This window comes from Bufo gargarizans, chromosome 6, assembly GCF_014858855.1.
Source record: "Bufo gargarizans isolate SCDJY-AF-19 chromosome 6, ASM1485885v1, whole genome shotgun sequence".
Lineage (NCBI taxonomy): Eukaryota > Metazoa > Chordata > Amphibia > Anura > Bufonidae > Bufo > Bufo gargarizans.
The window spans coordinates 309,486,575-309,512,452 of record NC_058085.1 but is presented as its reverse complement, the minus strand read 5'-3'; the positions used below and the strand labels follow the sequence as shown (position 1 = coordinate 309,512,452).

Sequence of the window (25,878 nt, the reverse complement as noted above, 5' to 3'; positions counted from 1 at the left end):
GGTGCTTGTGTCGGCCATTGTTGCGCCGCATGCAGGGAACGCTGGTCGCCGGTGGAGAAGAACTTCTCGATGTTCTGTGAGGAGGGAGTGGAGTCTGGCTGCCCAGGATGGACCGGAGCTGACTTCTTCTTCTTTATAACCATTTTGGTGGAGAAATGTGATCTATGCGTGGGTTAATGCAGTCTCCTAACGGAGCGGAGTACAGGAGCTGAAGTGAAGTGCGTCCTTACTCCTCCATCGCCAAGCCACGCCCCATCCAGTACACAATTTTATCAATTTTTATCCATATTCTGGAGGGCTCCATTTTGCTCGAATTGTCTAAAACAAATCAACAAAACTTTGTGTGGCAGAAGAATTTCTCTTAAATTCATAATTAGAGATGAGCGAATCGAATCCAACGAAGTGGAATTCGATCCGAATTTCTGGATAAATTCGATTCGCCTCAAAGCCAACCTGAAAGAGTGTAAAAAACTAAAAAAATCATACTTACCTCCTCCATTTGCTTGTGATGGGCCGCCAGCCGCCATCCTGATTGAAGATCTCAGCTGATGATGTAATCTGCGGTCTGCGTGATGATCTAATCTCGTGCCGTGCAAGATTTTGTTCCAGATCTTCAAACAAGATGGCATCGGCCGGCCCATCACAAGCAAATGGAGGCAGTAAGGTTGATTGAATATTTTTTTTTATGTTAAAAACGGTGTAAAATTACGCTCAGATGCCGCGATCATGTATGAACGGGGCATCTGAGGGGTACAATGACGGGAGCCGGTGCTATCGCAGCTCCCTGTCATTGCACCCACTACTTATAAAAAAATGTGCTTCGGGACAAACTAATTCGCCACAAAGTGAATTTTTTTGTAAGATTCTGCGAATCAGCCGAATCGAACTTTTGAAAAATCCACTCATCTCTATTTATAATGAACCTGATTTGCTTATCTCTACTTGTTACATAACTACAAATTTTTTATAAATATATTTATTCTTGACATAACAGATGAAAGACAATGGTGAAATATGGTGTCCAACATACACTAAAAATAAATAGTTTGAGCATCCTTTATAAAATATCTGCTTATTGTCAGTTGCCCTAGATCATGCATGGTCAGCACCGGGAGAGAGGTGCTGCTGAGCCACGTTCCCTGGTGACATGACAGAATCCTTAGCAACATGGTGCAATGCTCTGTTTTTCCATGCAGCAGGCATGTGCTTGAGGAGATGAGCAGTGGACTGATTGCTCAGCTGCTCTATTTCTGTGTGCTAGTGTTTCTGACTAATGGAACGCCTATCAGGTGCTGATCCAGGGACTCTGTGCTCTATTTAAACCCATTCCGGGCCAAACACCAATGCCAGTGATGGTCTTGTTTGGGATCACTATCTATGCTCCTGGATCTTGTTTCTGTGCTGGTTTTTTACCTCAGCTCATCTTTTGACCACTCTCTGTCTCTCGCTTATGTACTACGTTGTCCTCCTGGGTCTTACCCATTTACGTACGACTCTGTCTTTGTGTCATTTGTCTGTAGGTATTTGTCTGTCTTTGCACCTTAGTAGCATAGGGACTGTCAACCAGTTGCAGTCTTGCTACCTAAGGCTTGTACTGCAAGTAGGTAGGGAAAGCAGGCTGGGTTCTAGGTTAAGGCTCACTGTCCATGTCTGTCCCTACTTACAGGCATTACACAAGGCATGTAGACACTCTTAGGTTGCTAAAACTGATGTGCCAGCTGGTCCTACGCTCCATTGTCGATAAATCTGGCAATCGCACAGGAAGGAATTGTTGCAATTTGTTGGAGACATTCCTGGGAAACCCTTGTTGTGTGTGAGCAAGCATTATCAAGCTGAAAAATGCCATTTGACGGCCATGAGAGGCAACACATTTGGCCACAGGATAACCTGCTGATATCGCTGATCTTTTATTGTCTCTTGTTTTACTACTAGGGGTGACAATGGCTCCCTAAATCATCACACCAGTAGATAGGGCAGGGTTTCACTCCACAGCAAAGGCAGGATTGAAGAACTCATTTTAAGGCCTCCATATTCAAACCCGACCATTGTTGGATCTGAAAAAAAATCTGGATTAATTGTTAAAGATATATGGTTCCATTCCGTAGCAGTCCAGTTTTCTCAATAATGACACCACTGCAAACAAAGGCGACAGTGACTGGCTGTCAATGGCAGGACACATAATGGGCACCATGACCAAAGTGCCTGGAAATTGTCTGGGCAGTTACAGGGATGTGTAATGATGGTGCCACATGTGTTTGGAGGGTGAACAATGAAACTGTGGAAGTTGCTTGTGCTTATCAGCAGATCACTTGATCCTTGCCTCTGGTGGTCTGTGTCTACCGTCTTGAGTCCATTTGCCGTGTGTGTGTGCCTTAACCCATAACAGTTAAACCAGAGCGGTTAGATGGTAATGGGAATTTGTCAAAATTAGCATCCTGCTTTTCTCAGTCCAATGATGCATCCCCTCTCAAAGTCTGACAACAGGGCAAAATGTCTTTGAGTACGTCATAGAGGCATGTCTAGCAGTCAATGATTTCTCACTAAGAGGCACACTACTCAAAAGTAGCCTCTGGGAGTGTTTTTTAAAAGGCAGCTGTTGGCTGGACAAAAAATGCTTCATGCTGCGGTATTTGTCAGAACCTGGACATTCATGCCAGAAAGTCAATAGGGTCTGTCTGTGATCTGTTACATCTGGCAATGCCAGATCCGGTGAACACCAGCAGGCTGTTTTCTGCTGGAACAGCCTGCCAGAAACCTTCACTAGAGATGTGAACGTAGCCTTACTAAAAAACAATAGAAAAAGACCAGTTTTGTCCCCACTTGTTGCAACAAGAAATGCTAGAATGGCAGTTTGAATTGCACCTAATTGTCCTTCTTACACAAGAGCTCCTCATACCGTAGTTTGGAACTTGATTTTACATAGAAGAAATACAATTATTAAGCGTTTCATACTTTGCCTGGATACTTTAGGCATTTTATACAATGCCTAATTTCATACATTGCCTTTAACACATATAACTTATACCAGCCTTTACTGAGAACAATATTACATGTGTAAAACCAAGTATTTCCTGAAAAAAAATTCAGGAAAGGGATACTTGAGAACTAGAGTTAAGGTTCACCGCTCTATAGATATATTTTACATGTCTTTATGCTGCAAATGTTCTAGTGTACAATGCTGTACAAGATGGTGGCACCTATACTTTTATAACTAGAATACCAGTGCTGTCATATCACAGTACCATGGGTCTAGCAGTACCAAGCCATATTAAAACAGAAAAAAAATTATTGCCACAAATCAATATTAGTAATTTGAAAGAATTTATTGATAAAACCTATGATTACATCATTGTATTAAGATATATATATTCAATAATATATACAGCTATAGTAAACTTGAGCACTTCAATGTAGCAGAGCCGAGTTTGACATTTATTTTTATCATATCTTTTTTATATATTTGTATCATTCTTGTGGAAAACAATGAAGGTATTACATCATATTACGATTGTGGGAAATATAAGCATACACATTTCTCTATAGTTTAACTACCACTTGGTGGTTTAGCGGAAGTTACAATATTTTAAACTGAGTTATTAAAAAAGAATTGCTAAAGACTGTTATACTGTAGCTACAAAAATCACTCCCTTAGCAGTTGAAGAGGTGTTTTAGATATAGTTCAGGCAGAAATGTCTAACCTACAAAATGTCTCTGTACATGCTGTGTGCCCTGACTATTCAGATTCCCTTTTCTATTCCTCTTCCCTCGTGGAGACACTGCAGTTGCATCCCCCTCCTCTCCCCGTCTCATGTCTAGAATTTAATTGATTACAGTACTGCAGATAGATTTCATGGAGACACATGTTCTACTGATCTATGAAAGGAAAAGGGGTAAGTTTTAAAACACAAGATCTGTCTTCTATGTCGCTCCTTTTTCAGATCACCGGCTTCAGCTCACAGAGTTCACTCACATATTCTGCATTGTGAGGGTCATATTTTAAGGCTTTTTCATAGCAATCAATTGCATCGTTCATTTCTCCATTCATCTTATGGACAAAGCCAAGCAAAGCGAAACCCTCAGGATCATGAATATCATTCTGAATCTTCTTTGAAGCAATTCTTTTTAGAGACTTTGCACTGAACTCTCTCTCTCTTTCAAGCATGAAGTAATCTGTACGCTCTTTTTATAGTAGTTGATGGCTTCAGATTCAGACCTCATGTTGAATTCTTTGAAACGTCCATAATTGTAATAGATCTGCTGCTTCTCCTGATCAATAAGAGTGGTAAATGCCATAACGGTTTTAAACGTGTCCTCGGCTTTTTTATATTCCTTGGCTTCACAGTACATATTTGCTAAATCTATATACGCAAAAACAAAAGTTTTCTTGTATTCCAGCGCCTTCTGAAAATGAAACAGAGTATTTTGCAGGAGGTCATTTAATTTTTCAGTCTTCGTTTGGCTCATATAACTATTCCTGTTTCCAAACCTCTTTCTGTCAAAATACTTTCGCCTATAACAGAGTCCAATTTGGTGATGCAGAAATGCAGAAGTTGGGTTGAGATCAAGTGCAATTTTTAAAACACGCATGGCATCATCTAGCATCCCAGCTCTCCTGTAAAACTTTGCTACATAACGGAGTAAATATGGATAACTTGGAGCTTGATTTATGGCTTTTTCAATATAGATTTTTCCCTCGTTAGTCCTGTTTAGGTCTTGGAGCTTCAACGCAAGAAGTGACTTCACCACTGGCTCATTTGGATTCTTCTCCACTGCACGTTCCAGTAGCTCCAGTGATTTGCATTCTGAAGCAGGACATTTTCTGCGACTGAAACCTTCCAGTCTATAGACCACTGTTGCATATCCACTGTTCCACTCAGGGTCTTCTGGCTCCAGCTCCAAAGCCTTCAGAAAACATTGTTTTGCTTCTTCATAATATTGCCCACCAAAGTATAACAATGTCCAGGCTTTGTCACCATACATTTCAGCTATGTCTGTGGTATCTTTCAGTTCCTTATAAATATGTTCCACCTTATCTATATATTTTTGAGATTCTTCATACTGGTTCAAGTGGTAGAACACCCACGCATAATTTCCGTATGTCACCAAATACTTTTGATCAGTCCCAGTCGGGTTGTTCTCTTTAATCATTTCTTCTGCTTGCTTTAAATGGGCAATAGCTTGTGTGTAGTCCCCTTTCAGATGCATCACATAGGCCAGTAGATTGTACACCATGTATTTGTTCTTGGTGGCGAGAAATGTCACTTGGTCATGCAATCTGTTTGCTAATTTATCAAGTTTTATGGTCTCTAAAAGAAGTTTCCAAGTAAAGTGGCATTTAAGTTGTAGTAAATGCAGCTTCAAGTCACTGTTTGCTGACGAACTGGGATAAAATATGAGAGATGATTGGTATTAGTAACTGATAACATAAAATGTACAATATCTTAAATATCGGTCACATTAATTGTGGCACCAGATACAGTATGTAACTAGATGTTCTATGCTCTATGGTCTAGTTATTTATATACCGTCTAGTCAGTATGAAATAAAACTTTGGTTTCTATGTGTCCAAACTGTAAGGTTAAGTATGCAGCAAATATGCTGTGAGCTTGAGGCAAAATTCATGTATGTTACATACAGATGTTGACACAGATTAAAGGGGTTTTCCATTTTGCATCAACATCAATTCTAATAATCATTTATGAAGGTAGCTGTAATTTTGTAATGTATTTCTTTTACTTTTATTGCTCTTATCATCAGTCCTGGGCTATGGTCTGATGACCATGTCCATGTAGCTTTTTATTTCTTGAGGTGTTATGTTCAGGAGTGTAACTCTCCCTGTAGCAGCTGTAGTGGCTGTGGGGCCCACAGAGGCAGGGGGACCCAGGTCATAATGGATGTCTGGCATCCATAAAGGCTGGACGAAACGCTCATTAGTACAAGAGGCCCAAGACGCGGTGAGTACGGCATTATTCACTGCTCCCTGGTCCTTTTTTCTGGGCGCTGGCGCTGCACTAGGTCCCAACAGCATACAGATTCAGACCATAGTGTGTAGGGATGCACTTTGATGTGATGCTGTGCGACATGAGGTCACAGTGCAGCACTGGGACCAAGACACCCAGAGGAGGAGAGGCTAGTACTTTTTTTTTGTCTGGTCTGAAGTCTGTATTTAGGGGAATGAGGGGTAAGTTGGGGCTTATAGGGGTTACAGGGGTGTGGTTTAGGGTTTTAAATAAATTTGACCGCTGTTCTAGGGTCTGTATAAATTTCAGAGCTGATATGGCATCTGTATAAATTTGTGATCTGACGTGGGGGTCTGCAAAAATTTGGGCTTTGATTTGGGGGTCTGCATAAATGTGGCAGCTGATCTGGGGTCTGTATACATTTTAGCACTGATCTGGGGTCTGCATAAAATTAGGGGCTGATGTGGGATCTGTAGAAATTTGGGGTCTGCTAGGGAGGGCTCTGGAGCTGTGGCAGAGAAAAGAGAAGTGCCTCATGGGTTTGGCTGGATACAACAACAGGAAGTGTAACATAGAGGATGGAAACAAACTAGAGTGATTTGTCTACATAATGAAAATGGGTCAGGAGAGTACATGTACTGTACATGAGCTAAGCAACTACATGAGAATGCCTGTTAAAAAAGTAGTAACCCCAGAAAACCCCTTTAAGCTGCATATTTACAGTGGATTTTACATTATACTTGAAAGTGTGAAACTCCACTATGGCATTCTGCACCTTTTCTGCAAGCTTGTTCTACTACATAAAGGTAGGGTTTTGAAAATCTCATGCACTGCAATTTCAAAAACATAGCAGAAAACCCTGGTAGGGTAAACTTATCAATTACGGTAGGGTAAATTTATCTAGACTGGAGTTTCAGATATATCGAATTTAATAAAAAAAGTTTTCATGAGTAGAATATTGATGACCTATCCTCAGGTCTGCGCCAAAAATCTGTCTAAAAAGGTTGAGCAAAATGGCACAAATTGGTGCTATGTCTTTAACCATTTTTGCCCTGATATGCTCGAAAGGTGCTTGGCTTAACAGAAAGTGGCAGAGCTTCATGAGAACAGGAACTGACCTAAGATGTACTATTTTGCATCAAAATTTTGAGTGAATTCTGGGGTAAAAATCTGACTAAAAGTAACCCAACAAATATTGGTATAGAGTTATTGAAAAGTGTCTATCTATACGAGACCTGCACCAGATTTGTTACAGGGGCTCAGGCTGGATGATGAATGTGGTGCAGGGATAGACACTTTTATAATGACTCTATACTAGTTGTGGTTGGCTTACTTGAGAAAGATTTTTGCATCCAAAAAATTGCTTCAAAATTGTGCATTTTAGAGTCTGCCCTTTTTCCAGCGAAGCTCTGCCCACTTTCCAAAACGCTCAACCCACTTTTTGAGTATCAGAAAAAGTGTAAAAATTCTAGATGTGCCGAATTGCACCAATTTGTGCCCTTTTGTGCCACTTTAGTAGATGGATTTTCGGCACAAATACATTAGTAAATCTGGGCCATTATACCTGTAACTTAACAAGGTATAAATACAGTACAGTCCTTTAATTATTGCATCTTGCAGGTTAATAAACAAAACATTTAGTAAAAATTCAAAATGGTTACCTCATTTTGTGACGTTTCCTGTCCCTGAGGTCTTCTGGAATTGAAGAGTAAGCTTTCTAAGTAGAACCCAATGATCATGTCACTGTGCTTTTATAGTCTTGACAATCCTCTGAAAGTCTAAAAGTCGCCCGCCACTATCACTACAAGGAGGAAGAGACAGCAGAAACTATACTGCTCATTGCCAGGAATAGAAACAGATGAGAGTTATTAGATAAAGTTGGAAATGAAAACCAACTATGTTAATGAAGAGCCTTTATCTTAGAACTTCTTATTAATAGAGATTTCTTCAAATTCGTTTTCGGTCTGAATCAATTCGACCTGAATCGAAAGTGATCCAAGCGGCTTGAAGATTGGTATATAACACTCTGAGATCTCCTAGGACTCTTGTCTTTCTTTTTTTGTTTCTTTTATTGTGCATTTTTTTCTCTCTCCCTACCCCTCTTTTAAGCTCTTTAACACAATGACAGCCATAGTAAGTAATGTCCGTGTGACACTAACTGGTTGACTGTGTTAACAAACAGTCTGTTAAAAAACAGACTGTGCCGTTGCATTTGTTATGCTTTAAAAACTGTTCCAAAAATGGTCCCTTACTACTTAAACACACATGGCGTTATGGGTAAAAACTGTGACTTGTTCTGAACAAGTGTCCAAAAAATATGCATTAAACTGGGGCGGATGCATGCCCGTATTTATACACACAAATGGTAGTGTCAAAAGAAACAGTTCTCAACAAACCTGGGAAATTCTCCTTTTTATTTAGGAGCAGCAGCAGTACAGTGTGGATGTGGGAAGGGTATTCTGCGTAGGGGTAAGAGCAAACCAAAATTATACAATAGATGGGCACCGCAAAGGTGTGCTAAGATCATGCACACTGTGGATATTTTGTGGATATAGAAAATATATTGAAAGCTTTATTAAATGCGAAAAAAAATCATTAAAATCATGGATATTCTGTCTGATCTGATCTGAATGGAGAAGATGAGGAAAGAGAACGTCTACAACAAAGGTGACATCACTGAATGTAAGAGGTATGTGGTGCTAAGTAGGAGAGGAGATGCTCCGGCTCCTCCCCCTGCCATTTGCAGAAGGAGGATTCAGAGCTGGGTGAGGACGGTCAAGGGGGGCAGCAGGCCACGGGCGGGTGGCAGATGGTGGGGGGGAACCACAGGCCTTGAGCAGGATCTGGGGAGGGAGGAGAGCGGAGGAGCTTCCTGGCTGTAGCCGGCTGTTTATTGTATAATGTGAAGCAGGCAGTGCAGCCAGGACAGACCTCCCCTCTCTGTATGATGTGTAGAGACAGGCCGCAACTATAGAATGTCAGCTGTACAGTGTTTGTTGGGAGTGGCCTATTATATGTAGAAGGGGCTTTTAATAATGGGCGGGGCCAAAAATAATTCCTGCAGAGCTTTTAGAATCGCCAAGTAAAAGAATCAGCGCAACACACTACACCCCTTCCCTGCATTTTAAAATATAAAGGGGGCTTTGAAACCCCCCCCCCTAGACAAGATTCCTGGGTGCTCCCCTGTACACCACTATATACAGGCTCTCTGCAGCCAGGAAATAGCAGTTTTTTAACGCGATTCACCATGAATACATTTGGATTAAGGCCTCATGCACACGACCATTATTTTATTCCGTGTCCGTTGTGCCATTTTTCGTGATTTTCTGCGGACCCATTGACTTTTAATGGGTCAGTTGAAAACTCGGCTAATGCACCGTTTGCCATCCGCATCCGTGATCCGTGGTTCCAGCCCGTCAAAAAAATATAACCGGTCCTATTATTTTTGCGGAAAATGATTTGCGGACCCATTCAAGTCAATGGGACCGCTAAAAAACGCGGAGGCACACAAGATTGTCATCCGCGTCAGTTTTTTTCCTATCATTTGCATGGCAAACTTGACTTTTTTTTTACTTTCCTTTATGTCTGGTGGTCCTCCAAAAATAAAGGAAGACACACGGAAATAAAAACGGAAACGGATCATGGACCAACGGAACCCCATTTTGCGGAACGGAACACAACAACGGTCGTGTGCATGAGGCCTAAATTCAATCTTTTCGGAAAATTCTGTGAACTGACTAAATCGAATTTTTGAGAAATTCACTTATCTCTATTCTCAGGATAGGCCATCAGTCTCCTGATCGCAGAATACTCCAGGATACTCCTTTAATGGTAGCACTAATCAAATTAGGAAATAGACAGAATTAAAGGGGTTGTCTCACTTCTGCAAGTGGCATTTATTATGTAGAGTAAGGTATTACAAGGCACTTACTAATGTATTGCAATTGTCCATATTGCTTTCTTTGCTGGTTGGATTCATTTTTCCATCACATTATGTATTGCTCATTTCCATAGTTACGACCACCCTGCAATCCATCAGTGGTGGTCATGCTTGCACACTATAGGAAAAAGCGCCAGCATCTATGGTGGGTGCAGGGTGGTCTGTAACCATGGAAACAAGCAGTGTATAATGTGATAGAAAAATGAATCCAGCCAGCAAAGAGGGCAATATGGCTAATCACAATACATTAGTAAGTGTCATGTATTAACTTACTGTACATGATAAATGCCACTTGCAGAAGTGAGACAACCCCTTTAACATAAACTTGCAGTTCCAGAACCCTTAGGCTAGTTTCACACTAGCGTTCGGCTGTCCGCTCGTGAGCTCCGTTTGAAGGGGCTCACGAGCGGACCCGAACGCTTCCGTCCAGCCCTGATGCAGTCTGAATGGATGCGGATCCGCTCAGACTGCATCAGTCTGGCGGCGTTCAGCCTCCGCTCCGCACAGCAGGCGGACACCTGAACGCTGCTTGCAGCCTTCGGGTGTCCGCCTGGCCGTGCGGATCTGTCCAGACTTACAATGTAAGTCAATGGGGACGGATCCGTTTGAAGATGCCACAATATGGCTCAATCTTCAAACGGATCCGTCCCCCATTGACTTTCAATGTAAAAGTTTGGACGGATCCGCTCAGGCTAATTTCACACTTAGCCATTTTTTGCCAATATAATGCAAACGGATCCGCTCTGAACGCTAGTGTGAAAGTAGCCTTAACTCTACTGCTCTTAGCAGCTATGCATACACACAGATGTTGCAGAGCTGAGTTTGTCACATGACAATTGTGGCAATATGATGATTCATGCTTTTAGGACTATATTTAAATTACTAATCGGTAAGATTTTTATGCAAAAAATAATCAGTTACACGGCAAGTTTAACTCTGCTACTTCTGCATTAAACAAATCACTTGAAAGGCATTATGAGCAGAAACTTCTGTCTAGATCTACTAGATCCCCAGATATGATGAGAATAGATAAATACGTAGAGCGGGGGTATCTACCTCATCCTGATTGCTCAGTGTCTGCATGTGAAGGCAGCTGCAGGAATCAGTGAGGCTTCATCGCAGCTTTCATTTATTTATATGATGTCATGTGACACTGATAGCTGCACGGAAATGGAACCGAAGCAAAGAACGTCGTCTGCCCGAATTATTCAATAATGTCCCTCCTGCCATACACAGGGGAAAACTCTACTTTAATTTTCCTCATTGTGATGTAAGAAATGGCCTGCACCACTGCTTTCCCTGCCAGACCCTGTTACTGTTTGTGTCTTCTGTCTGCTGTTCCCATTTAACCCTTCCACTGCCAAGAGCTTTGGAGCAATTTTCACACTTTTCATATAATCGAAATCCGCTTTCTCACATAATGATAGATTGTGAGCCCCATTGGGGACAGTTGGATGCTAATGTCTGTAAAGCACTGCGGAATATAGTAGCGCTATATAAGTGCATACAATTAAATAAATAAATAATGCAGTTATATTATGCGTCCATAACCATCTATGTTCTGATATGTGACACCTGCCACATTGTGAAACGCATACCATTGTTTGCCCGATTGTTGGATTCATGACAATCAGTTTAGGTTTGTTTTTTTTAACATTCATTTTAAAACCCCTATTCACACTATGTGCTGTTTCTTCCCATCCATGACACAGTTAAAGGGGATTTCCAAAACTACCGTTCATGCCTTACCGTTCCTTCCCTGGTCTGTTTCCACTGTCTACATATTAGGGTGCATTCAGACGACCGTATGTAGTTTGCAGTTCCAAAAAATACAGAGAATGTCCGTGTTGCTTCCTTTTTTATTTTTTTATTTGCTTGCCCACTGTAACAATCGCTATTCTTGTTTGCAAAATGGAATATCTTTTTTGCGGAACTGTGGAACGGACATATGGATGTGGACAGCAGACGGTGTGCCGTTCGCATTTTTTGTGGCTCCATAAAATAAATGGGTCCACATCTGATAAGCAAAGAATGCAGATCAAATGCGGAGAAAAAATACGGTCATGTGAATGGGGGCTTAGACGGGGTTAGTAAATCTGCTCCATTGTTTACATAACATTGAGCATTGTGAAACTCAGACAGGAAAGTCTAAATAGAAACTTATGGTTTCTGAAATACAGTTTCGTTTTCAGGGACAGAAAACTGTGGACACTATAATACCTCAGATCTCTGTGCTGTAAAGATAAACTACACATGACCTTTGTGGACTATGACGATAATCTGTATGAGCATTGCATATAGCAGGGAAGGGCAATAGAAAAATAACACCATAAATGACTCAAAGCAGCAGAGAGGAATAGAAACTTAGGCTGGGGCCGCATGGTTGTTGTTGTCAGCACATCTCAATTTCTGGTGCCTATGCTCTGGGGTGTAACTATTAGTGATGAGCGGCAGGGACAATATACGAATTTGCGATATTTCGCTAATATTTTGTAGAATATTTGTCATATATTTGCGAATTCGAGAATTCACGATTATATTCTTGATTGCGAAAATCAGCAATGTAATTTGCGCGTATTGTGAGCAATACAGGCGTTGGTCACTTATGCTACATTTTTCAAGCTGGCATAAGTTTCCTGAGACTGGAGAAAATGGTTGGCAAGGCAGAACATAAGAATAGCTTTATATGCAGATACAGTGCTCCAATATGTTCGCAATTGCGCAAATCGCCAATTAATAATGCGCATGTTTTTGTGCAATACGTGCAACTTGTGACATCACAGCACTATGTCTGTAACATGTATGTATGGACAGCAAAACCTATCAGCTACACTATAGATCAATCTAACCTACACCGAGTATCTCCCCCTAACTGTCTGAATTATATATACAAGTTAACTGTCTAATGTAATACAACAAAGCACAGAGCACAGCAATCACACTGCTGTCTCTTTCATAACTGCAATAAACTTTAGAAAATAGCTGCTGGGAAGGTTCTTATATAGTAAGGGGTAGGCAGCTTTCCTATTGGTTGCCAGGGATGTTGCTAAGCTCAGACAAAGACATTGCAGCCTTCTCATTGGCCAACAAGCAATACAAAGGGAGGGATAATGGGTTTAGAAGAAAAAAAATTTAACATTTTCGCGAATACGAATATATAGCACTATATTCTAGATCTTTGCGAATTCTCAAAGTTGCGATTTTTGTGATTAATATTCGCGATACGAATATTCGCGCCCAACACTTTTAACTATCAGGTTTACTTTTAACTATCGTGATGTGGATGGGGTTACAATAGGATTACAATTAGTGTTGAGCGAACTTGTGTTTTAAGTTCGGCGTCTAAAGTTCGGGTTCGGGTTATGGATTCCGCTACCACCGACCATAACTTGGTCCGGGGTAGCGGAATCCATAACGCGATTCTTCGATAACCTGATCCCGAACTTTAGACGCCGAACTTAAAACACAAGTTCGCTCAACACTAATTACAATGAATGAGTGTCCTCTATCATAGCAATTTTACTATAATTTACACTGGAAACTCATAGCTGGCGAAGAGTTGATTTTCTGGTGCACGAACAGCCAGAAGATGGTTTATGGACATTCAGGACATGGGCATGCATCTTAATAAATTTGTTGTTTCACCAGTCTTAATCATTTCTTCTTCTCCAAATGGGACTGATAATCTTACTTCTCTATTTCAATCACACTTTCTGGTAAATGTCTTGGAAGTCAATCAACCTACCAGTTTGTTCTTCACAGGCCTGTTGTAGTAATGTCACGACCACGGTCATGGTCGTGACTCCTGGACCCGCATGCAGTTGCCTGCGGTTTGGTTTATTGTCAACCTCATTGTGAGGGCGGCTGGTATGTTGCCTCACATGTGGTTGCCGCTGGCAACATGTTTGTACTTGACTGTATAGCAGCCTGAGCTGTTGCTGGGCAGCTTGCTGTCAAGTGCATGCAGTTACTCCTGGTAACCTCTCCTTGTATGTATGCACTTTGTATGTCTGGTGTGCACGAGGTTTATGTAGGTGTGCACTGTGACACTTCCCTTCACTTGTGGCTGCCCGTGGCAACGTGTTGTATAGTGTACATGTGGTGGCAGTGTCTCGGCCTTCTGGCTGACTCCCAGGACATGGTTGCCACGCATGTCGTTGTCTGCGGTAACAGCTGCAGTGTAATTGTTTATTGCACACTTCCCCTTTAAGTGACACTTACCTGGTTTGGTGATAGAAGGGTTAAGCTCCTTTCCTAGTGTGTGTGTGTGGCCGCTTGGGTTATTTAGCTTTCTGCTGGATGGCAGAAGCTTGAGGGGGTACTCCAGGCATGTTGCTGGAGTTGTCCTCCTGGTATCCTGTTACCATCCTTCCAGTAAGGGCCACCCTTCCGGTCATAAAACCGAATCCCTGATGTTAAGTTGATGTCCTATGCTTTTGGTTTTTATTGCAGCTATGGATGTCCTGGTTCCTGTGTGTTCTTATGTGTGTGCTGTCTTCTTAATGTTTGTGTGGACAGCGTATCTGAGCACAGGTTCCAGTCAGCAAGGCTGTGGCAGGTTAGTGTGGAACTGTTTGGTTCACTTGTCATATTCATAGGTCTGTTCATGTTCCCCTTCTTCCTGCTGCTTGGCCAGTGAGACTCCTGTTCCTCCGTGCCAAGGAGGAATAGGTCGTCTTACCCTGCTCCTTAGTTCAGGGCCATTCTGAGGGCTTGTAGGGACTATTAGGTTCCAGAGTATGAGCCCTCCTACCATCGGGGTCGGCTCATACAGCTAAGAGATAGGGTCAGTGTTAGGGACGCAATAGGAGGTGACCTGCTCCCTAATTCTGTCGTCCTGGCCGAGTAGCGACCGGACATCTTCAGAGCATCGCACGGCTGAGGGTTCCCCCATCCTCAGCCGTGACAGGTAAAGGTCCTATTACGCCCCGCCCCTGACAGGACTTATTAGGAACACAGTGATTTTCCCTTCAATTGTAAATATATACTGTATTTTTCATGTTACTGTGAGATGGGGAAACGTCTCTCATTGTCTGAACACTATTTGTGTAAATTAAGTTAATTATCTGGACTGAAATTCTGCAGTTTGGCCACAAGATGCCGCTGTTTCCTAAACACAGCTAACAGACTGCATATTTTTCCATGAGAGGTGGAGTTACAAAGTCTGGCGAGGAAGAGACAGAGCAGTCATCTTGAGGAGAGCTTAGAAGAGGATCCAGGAGCTGTGTGTGAGGAGAATACATTGACATCCAGGTGTGGGAGCACCCTTTGGTGACCAGAACTACAGCCCAGTGAAGCTGAGTGTGTCCAAGGCCCTGTTCCTGTCCAGAGGAACGAGGATTGCTTCCAGGAACGCTGATGAGAGCTGAGGAGTAAAGCAACATACACTGTGGTACCGCATGCTTGTTGGAGAAGCTTTTGTTCGGTTCACAGCCACCAGCGGATGCAGAGCAGACCCGGGTCGGTAATACTGATTGTGCACACACCTCACCACAGTGTTGGCACCTAGAATCCTAGAGACTGAGACTAGGCCTGTAGTTAGTTAGATAGGATTTCTGTTTATTTCAGGCCACAAGTGTTACTGTGTGACTGTGTGGTTCACTGTGACAGTTGTGGCTGTGTAGGCTGGCTGTATGTGCTCTCGCATACTGGCTGCAGGCTGACTCCTGTGTATGTTGGTTGCTTGGGGCTGCGTGCTGGCTGCGGTGTCTTAGGTGAACTTGCCTGTGAATGTGTGTTCTCCCCGTGTCTGCATCTCGGTGCAGTTCTTGTCACTGTTGCTGTGTAGGCTGGCTGCAGGTTCTCTCCCGTAATGGCTGCAGGCTGACACCTGTGTATGCTGGTTGCTTGGTACTGTGTGCTGGCTGCGGTTTGGTGTGTGAACTGTGGCCCGTGTTTGTGGCTTCCAGTCGCCAGGACTATGGGATGAACAACGTCATTCCACTGGTTTATGTCCTGGAACAGATGCTGCTAAATCTGGATGACCAGGGAACAGAAGACGTGGCGACTACATCTCACGGCCACATGAGCCCTGTGGGGGCTGAACTAGAGGAGGAAAAGGAAGAGGAGGACATTCGAGCACAAGCCATGTGTAGCAAAATGGGTGGTTTTTCTATACAGGTGACAGGAGAGGAGGAGGAGCAGGAGCAGCCAGAGGAGCTACAGGGCGATGAGCAAGAGGACCCAGACACACCGTGGCAGTATGCAGTGGAGATGGAAGCAGGGAGTCCCTCTGAGTCACTTGCGTAGATGGCCCGATGCATGCTCACTTGCTTGCGTAGTGACAGCCGAATTGTCACATTCGCCAGAGGGATGACTACTGGCTCTCCAACATGTTAGACCTTTGCTACCAGTCCAAAATGGGGGCCTTTTTTACACCTGCTGACAGGGAGGACAAACTGAACTACTATCGAGACATCCTATGTAGTCAGTTGGCCGCTGCCTATGTGTGCCATCGCCCATCCTCACGCCCTCTCCGCTAACGTTCCACTGCCATGGCTGCTGGGGGGGCAGGAGCAGTACCAGCTCCATCAGCAACAACTTAAGTCTAGAGTTGCTGATGAGCAGTTTTCTTCACCCGCCTACTGAAGAAACTACTCACCAGCAGCAGCTAGACATAGAGCAGAACCTGAACCAGCAGGTTGTGGCATACTTGGAGTGCACCCTGCTACCCCACATGGAAGATCGCCTAGACTACTGTGCATCCAAACTCGATTTGTGGTCGCAACTGGACGAGTTTGCCCTATACAAGCTTTTAATGCCCGGCCAGCAGTGTGGCATCAGAGGGGGTGTTTAATGCGGCGGGGGCCATAGTTACCCCAAGGAGAACTCACCTGTCTACCCAAAATGTGGAGAAACTGACCTTTGTGAACATGAATCAGGTGTGTATCAGCCAGGATTTTCAAACACCAATGCCTGATGCATAAGACTAGATCAGGGATGCCCAACCTGCGGTCCTCCAGATGTTGAAAAACTACAATTCCCAGCATGTCCGGACAGCCTACAGCTATCAGCCTACAGGGCATGATGGGAGTTGTAGTTTTACAACAGCTGGAGGGCCGCAGGTTGAGCATCCCTGGACTAGATCATCCATGGTGCCACACCTACACTTTGACAAAAGAGGCCTGTTTCTTCTGGCTACCTTCTTCAGCTACTATTCTGATGCTGCCACCAGCCTATGTAGCAGCTGTAAGGCCTGTTTGACATGGTCCCTATTTTGCATGAGAATTGGCTTAAGATTTGGTAGCCAAAAGCAGGAGTGGGTACAAAACACAGAGGACATGCAAATATTCCATTCACTTGTCATCTCTATTTTGGATCCACTCCTGTTTTTTTTGGCTTTAGCAATACTGATGGAAGTGAAGGCGTATGCTCAACAGACAGGATCCGTTTCTTTGGGGAGGGGTTATTGTTCTGATGGATCAGAGGAAGGGTAAAAATCAGTTGACACCCTCTCCACTCTGTCGGGGGAGGGGGGGGGGGGCTCTACTTGTATAAGCGTTTAATAGAACAGGTTCTGTAGACATCTATATGGAATCAGCTGACGATAGTGTAAAAGGAGTGTGTTTCTTCTTGACGCTAACATGGACCTGTAAGGCTGAGTTCATACTTCAGTTAGTTGGTCAGTTTTGGCCCCGTAACTGCCCAAATTTGTGAAGTGTGCAGTGATTCTAAGAGCGACTGTGAGTCATAATCACTCACCGTATTGTTTCACTACCCCAGCAGACTCCCTATGCGTGTTACTGCAAAGCACAGTGTTCTATACCACTATACAGGCTCTCTGCAGCCAGGAAATAGCTGTTTTTTAACGCGATTAAATGTGTGACAAATTATTGAAGCGCAAATGTGTGACAAATTATTGAAGCGCAAATGTGTGACAAATTATTGAAGCGCAAATGTGTGACAAATTATTGAAGCGCAAATGTGTGACAAATTATTGAAGCGCAAATGTGGGACAAATTATTAAAGCGCAAATGTGGGACAACTTGTTAAAGTTTAAGCATTGAATGAAAGGAGGTGGCGCGCATCAATTAAAGAAGAATTTCTTAAATTTTATTCCCTGTCACCTATGCAGAGCAGGTGTTTATTAACAACCAAAATTGTAAAAATGTCAACCCAAGAATGTAACAGAAAAATTAGTGAAATTTATTAACCTGTCTACTTGGTAGAGCAGGGGTCTATGACAGAAAAAAATTGTTTAATGTTACCCAAAAATGTAAAAGAAAAATTTGTGAAATTTATTAAGCTGTCAACTAGGTAGAGGAGGGGTATATTACACCCAAATATTGGTTAATTTCACCCGAAAATGTAACAGAAAAATTTGTGAAATTTTTTAACCTGTCTACTAGGTATAGCAGTGGTACTTCACACCCAAAAATTGGTGAATTTCACCTGAAAATGTAACAGACAAAGTAGTGAAATTACATAAAATATGTACAAATAAAAAAATAATAATTTGATTTATGAGGTGGAGGTCCATATGGAGTAGGAGTTTGAGGAGGCAGTGGACATAGCGTTGTAGGTGGAAGCAGCGTTGGAGGAGGACGAGGTAGCCAGCACTGGTTTTTGGTTTTAATTTGATTTTTGGTTAGGGTACACTCCAAAAGAGTTTGAAATATCCAAAATACAAGAATGATCAATTGCACTGTAGTATAACAATGGCTGTTTAAGGCTGATATACATCTCTATTCTGCACAAGATACGGACAAGTCCTGTGGGATCCATGCCTGGTTCATTTTAATGAACGTGAGCTTGTCCACATTGGATCCACACTATTGGAGTCTGGTCAATTGACTGACTCCGATAGAGAATTTAAATCCGCCAGGAATCTTTTTATGAAGTCATGGTATTCGATCAGACTTTGGTGTGGAGTGAAAGGTTCAATTGGATGTACTCCGCTGTGGAATAATAAGCACTTGCAAAATTTAGTTGAACTAAATAGAGACTCATACTTGCAAAAAGGTAATATTCTGTATGTGAGACAGGTAGTAAGAAATGGGGATATTGTTTCATTCACGGTATTATCACAAAGACAAAAATTACAGAAATGATCATGGTTTCGGTACCTACAGTTAAGATCGACACTATTAAATATTAAAGAAAAAAATTGTCTTGAAATTCACTCTCCTACACAATTTAATGAACTGATAGAGAATTTGGGGCAAAGGATGAAGATTTCTCAACTTTGTAAAAGTTTACTTATAGCACGATTTGGTGATATTTTGTCTTCTGGACAGAGGGCTTGGCAAAATAAATGTTTAATGACTCACGTGGAGGATCAGGAGAAGTTATTTCAGGATCTAAAACTGGTTTTACATAATTTCAATTCACGTTTTGGTGCAGTTTAATATCCTACATAGACTATACGTTACTCCTCTCTGGCTTAATAGATGTGGTATTAGGAATCATTTTAGTTGTCCTAAGTGTTCTGTTCCGGATGCGGATTATTTGCATATGTTTTGGTCATGCTTAAAGTTGAAACAATACTGGGGGACTATTCATAGCTATATATAGAGAAAACTGAATGTGCGGATTCCTTTTACTGTTGAATGTTGGGTATTGGGGGATCTTGCCAGGGTGGGTTGTCATCAATATAAAAAAAATCTTTTATTTAAGATAATGTTACTGGCAAGACTCCTAATAGCACGCTCTTGGTTTGCGCAAGATGTTCCAAGTATTAATACTTGGTTAAAGTTGCTAAATGGGTGTTTAATTAATAGCAGAATAGAACGACAGTATGTAAAGGTTGTATCTTACACGTACAGATGCAGACTAGGTCACAATTAAAGTTTTTTGCCCAAAATGGGTGTTTGTTTAATAACTGAATAGAACCACAGTATGTAAAGGGTGTATCTCACACGTCCTGATACAGAATAGGCCGCAATTAAAGGTTTTTGCCCAAAATGGCTGTTTTTCAAATAACTGAATAGAACCACAGTATCTGTATCTCACACGTCCTGATCCAGACTAGGCCGGAATTTTACTTTTGTGCACAAAATGGCTGCTTTTCAAATAACTGAATAGAACCACAGTATGTAAAGGGTGTATGATACACGTCCTAATCCAGACTAGGCTGCAATTAAAGTTTTTTGCACAAAATGGCTGTTTTTCAAATAACTGAATAGAACTACAGTAGGTAAAGGGTGTATCTCACACGTCCTGATCCAGACTAGGCTGCAATAAAAGTTTTTTGCCCAAAATGGGTGTTTGTTTAATAACAGAATATGACAGCAGTATATAACCCTTGAATTTCACACGTGCTGATGCAGCAAGGGCTGAAAAATTGTGTATTTTGCCCAAAAAGGGTGTTTTATTAATAGAAGAATAAAACCACAGTATCTAAAGGGTGTATCTCACACGTCCTGATCCAGACTAGGCCACAATTAAAGTTTTTTGCCCAAAATGGCTGTTTTTCAAATAACAGAATATAACCATAGTAGCTAAAGTGTGTATCTCATACGTCCTGATCCAGACTAGGCCGCAATTAATTTTTTTTGCCCAAAATGGCTGCTTTTCAAATAACTGAATAGAACCACAGTATCTAAAGGGTGTATCTCACAATGACATATGCAGCAAAGGCTGCAAATTACATTTTTGGGCCCAAAATGGGTGTTTGTTTAATAACAGAATCTGACAGCAGTATATAAACCTTGAATTTCACACGTTTGGATGCAGCAAGGGTTGTAAAATTGTGTATTTTGCCCAAAAAGGGTGTTTTATTAATAGAAGAATAAAACCACAGTATCTAAAGGGTATATCTCACACGTCCTGATCCAGACTGGGCTGCAATTAAAGTTTTTTGCCCAAAATGGCTGTTTTTCCAAATTATTAAATAGAACCACAGTATCTAAAGGGTGTATCTCACACATACTGATCCAGACTAGGCCGGAATTTAAGTTTTGTGCACAAAATGGCTGTTTTTCAAATAACTGAATATAACCACAGTATCTAAAGTGTGTATCTCACAATGACATATGCAGCAAAGGCTGCAAAATTAACTTTTTTGCCCAAAACGGGTGTTTGTTTAATAACTGAATATGACAGCAGTATATAACCCTTGAATTTCACACGTGCTGATGCTGCAAGGGATGTAAAATTGTGTATTTTGACAAAAAAAGGTTGTTTTTAAAAACCCAGAAAATTATGGCTGTATTTCTAGCTTATTCTGCACACTGACTAATTCAGCAAATACACCAGATGTTGTATATTGCCAAAAAAGGGTGTTTTTTTTAAAACAGATTATTAGTGCAGTATTTCAAGCTTGGAGTTGAATGTCACAAAAGCACAGATGCAGTGCTGGTGCACTGAGCTTGCATTAAATGGCCGCCGCCGCCCACCTAACTATCAGATGGATAAAAGTTGTTGTTTTTTGTCACGGGGCTCAGGGCAGGGTAAAAAGATTGTGCAGTGCACCCACACAACTAAATCTATGTAGATTGCTGAGTTAAATTGGAGTTCTGATCACAGATTCTGTCCTATTCTCTCCCTGAAAGCACACGCAGCATCCTCTCACTACACTAGTAACAGCAGAGTGACTTGCAGCGCTACGTGACTCCAGCTTATATAGAGGCTGGGTCACATGCTGTACTGGCCAATCACAGTCATGCCATTAGTACGTATGGCTGTGATGGCTTCGAAGGTCACACAGTTAAACGCTTGTTGATTGGCTGCACTGCAGCCTTTCAAAAAGCGCTTAGAAATCGCCGAACAACGAACCCGAACTTTTACTGAAATGTTCGCGGTCGGGGTCCAAAAATCCTAAAGTTCGGTACGAACCTGAACTTTACAGTTTGGGCTTGCTCAACCCTATTCTCTGTGCAAAAAAAAAAAAAAAAAAAAAAAGCACTTACCTCATCCATTTGATGACCCCAATGTGAACACTCACTGCTCACTGGAAGCTCAGGACAAGACCTGCGCCCCAGAGTAATGATATTTCACAGGTCCTGTCCTCAACATCCAGTTCTTAACACAATTGGGGAGGGGCAGGAGGTAAAGGCTGTAATAATGAGCGCCCCACAATGGAAGCGCTCATTAGTAAAAGCCCATGCAGAGAAATATCGGCAATTTTTATTGGCAGTAGAAAAAAAATTACTGGCACTGGCACTAAATTACCGGTTTGGCCAGCCGGTGGCAACCCTACTCAGATCTACCAAATCAGATACCCAATCCTCAGCAGACCCCACAATCAGAACCACAACCTCTATCAGCCTTACATCTCACATCAGCCCCCCCCGCCACAGATCAGACATTAAAAGACAAATAAAATTACCTCTCCTGCTCCGTGCGGCGCTGCCACTCGATGCTCCCTGGTATTTTTCTGGTCAGTTCTGCACTGTGAATGGATGTCGCCTGGGAGAAGACCAAGGAGAGGCGAGTACAGCTAGTGGAGCACTAGACTCATTGCTCCCTGCACCTCCTGCATAATGATGAGTGCTTCCATAATGGAAGCAGTCATTAGCAGTAACTTTATAAGACCCACTACAATTTTTCCACCACTTTTCTTAGAAAAAAGTGTGTCTTGAAGCTGGCCAGCTAAGACCTGTCTTAGGTTTATACAGCTAGAATTCTACAGATTGGGTGGCTCACCTGTCCGCTCTCATGTATGAGGTGCTCAGGTCTATCTGAGTTATCCAGTCAGAAGGAGAAAGAATATATCAATTTGGTAAAGACCGGTACTCTCTATTTGGAACTCTCAACTGGGATGTGAACGCTCCCCCACCGCGTGAGACGCTAGTACTACAGACACCATGTGGGATGCTACAAGTGCGATCGGGACAGAAGACGGGACAGAAGATCGGGACAGAAGACTGAACTTACAATCAGAGTGAGTTGCCAAGAGCGACCGAACAGGTAACTGGGGTCAGGGTGTGATCGCTAGTGGGACGCCACGTATTGCACATCTTGACACCCAACCACAAATGAACGAATGAACTGGGCTTAGATACTATAGCTTCTTCTTTTTTTCTGCACACTATAGCACCTCATCTGCGCAGTGCAACAACACTGGATTATGGTTTTGTGGATAGAGAGACATAAATTGGACAATTTCTGATCCATGTATTGCGTTTCATGAGACACCAGGATTAATCAGCATTCTATGAGGAGATTATCGGGAACTTTGAACCCCTGCTACGGATGTACACTGATTTATCATATTGTTGCAACATATGTTTGAAAATATCTCCTGACTTTTATGAGACTATTTTTGAAGGACTATTTTTGAAGCAGTATTCCTACTAGCCACCGCAGTAGATTCTCGATATGTACTTCTATCTGATTCTAGAAGCTTCAAGTGTTTTACGAATAAGACGGAGTGTATGAACTTGATGTGCCTTTATAAAAAAACTGTAATCTATATTCCATTTTTTATACACTGCCTGTCCCCCAAAAAAAGTCGCCACCCAAAAAAAAAAAAAGGTCACACACTCTAATATTTCATTGGACCACCTTTAGCTTGATTACGGCATGCTTTGGCTGTGGCATTGTTTCGATAAGCTTCTGCAATATCACAAGATTTATTTCCATCCAGTGTTGCATACATTTTTCACCAAGATCTTGCATTGATGATGGTAGAGTCTGATTGCTGCGCAAAGCCTTCTCCAGCACATCCCAAAGATTCTCAATGAGGTTAAGGTCTGGACACTTTGGTGGCCAATCCATGTGTGACAATGATGCCTCATGCTCCCTGAACCACTCTTTCACAATTTGAGCCCGATGAATCCTGGCATTGTCATCTTGGAATATGCCCGTGCCATCAGGGAAGAAAAAATCCATTGATGGAATAACCTGGTCATTCAGTATGTTCAGGTAGTCAGCTGACCTCATTGGAGCACATACTGTTGCTGAACCTAGACCTGACCAACTGCAGCAACCCCAGGTCACTGCACTGCCCCCACAGGCTTGTACAGTAGGCACTAGGCATGATGGGTGCATCACTTCATATGCCTCTCTTCTTACCGTGATGCACCCATCACTCTGAGACAGGGTAAATCTTGACTCATCAGACCACATGGCCTTCTTCCATTGCTCCAGAGTCCAATCTTTATGCTCCCTAGCAAATTGAAGCCTTTTTTTTCTGGTTTGCCTCACTGATTAGTAGTTTTCTTACGGCTATACAGCTGTTCAGTCCCAATTCCTTGAGTTCCTTCGCATTTGTGTGTGTGGAAATGCTCTTACTTTCACTATTAAAAATAGCCCCGAGTTCTATTTTTGATTTTCTTCGATTTGATTTCACCAAACATTTAAGTGATCGCGATCATTTAGGATTTTTTTCCCTCCACATTTCTACCTCGAATACGATGGGTCCCCACTATCCTTCCAGTTTTTAACAATGCATTGGACAGTTCTTAACCCAAGTTTAGGAGTTTCTGCAATCGCCTTAGATGTTTTCTCTATGCATGCCAAACATTTGACCCTTCTCAAACATCTTTTTCACGACCACAAGATGTGTCTTTCACATGATTGTTTAAGAAATGAGAAGCAACTCATTGCACCAGTTGGGGTTAAATAACTTGTTGCCAGCTGAAAGATAATGGCCTATGCAGTAATTATCCAATAGGAGGCTCATAACTATTTGCTTAGTTAAACTCAGGTGCTGACTTTTTTTGGGGACAGGCAGTACATTATTTGGGTTTTTATGCATATATTTATTTGAGTTTTTAATCTGGATTATTGATCTTTGTACATTAATGCTCCTATTATACCACCGTGTATATCTCTGAGTGCTTCCAAATAGAAAGTGCCGGTCTTTACAAAATGTATACATCTAGACCTGCCAATAACCTTGATACAGTTCCTATGTTTATGTGTTAAAGACAAAAGCAGAGTTATCTACTGTGACTTCATGTTTTGGATGTCATATAACAGTTATATATAGTGTTCACAGAAGCAGAAAAGATTATATGCCTTTAAGATTCATTATATGAATGTGAGGTAAGCTCAATGACACAGCAGGAACAACAGAAAGCATAAAGTTAAACTGTTGTTGCTGGGCAGGAGTCTTGACCAATCACAGCCAGCCTCACACATAGCGGGAGTTTTGACCAATCACAGCCAGCCTCACACACAGCCTGTGTGGGAACATCCCCTAGCAGGAGCTGCTGGAATCATTATTCACCAGAGAAAGGAGCTGAACAGACACACACTCAACTAAGAGCTATGTTTTAGGGAAGCAAGAGGCCAAAATAGGTTTTTAAAACAGTTATATAATGTCCCTAATGCTAATATAGTGATTAGAACTGTATACTGAACTGGTTATACAGTTGCGTCCTCTCTTACCTGATCTCCAAACTGGAAGTGGTGTGAATTTTGTCGTGACAGCAAAACAACATCATATCGCGAGACTGTAACTAAACTCTAAAAAGCTGCAATACACATCACAACCACTTGGCGGTGAGTGCTCCACATTTATCTAATTGCTTAAGCTGCAGAGAAGCTAGCCTCAAATATGAGATATTCAGCGGCAGACCTAGCTAGATTTGGTAAGATCTATTGAGAATAATAAATATGCGAAAATAAAACACATGAGATTAAAGGAACACTAAATCCAGAATCCAAATATCATGTGTGATACTGCCTGCTTAGCTGTGTATCTAATCATATCATATGTGATGCTGTCTGCTCAGCTGCATAACTTATCATATGTGTGATACTGCCTGCTGAGCTGTGTATCTAATCCTATCATATGTGATGCTGTCTTCAGAGTCATGTATCTAAGCATATTGTGTTTGATACTGCCTGCTGAGTTGTGTATCTAATCATGTCATGTGTAATACTGTCTGCTCAGCTATGTATCTAATCCTATCATGTGTGATATTGTTTGCAGAGTTGTGTATCTAATCCTATTCTGTGTGATACTGTCTGCTGAGCTGTGTATCTAATCCTACCATGTGTGATACTGTCTGCAGAGTCAGGTGTCTAAGCCGTGTACCTCTGTAATTCTACCTTGTCTTATCATTTCTGCTCTGCTGTGTCTCTAAA

At 42.0% G+C, this 25,878-nt stretch overlaps 1 pseudogene; it reads right to left on the bottom strand.

Moving 5' to 3' along the window:
- Positions 1-3,307: 3,307 nt before the first annotated feature.
- LOC122941054 overlaps positions 3,308-25,878 on the bottom strand; it is a 94,799-nt pseudogene continuing 72,228 nt past the window's right edge.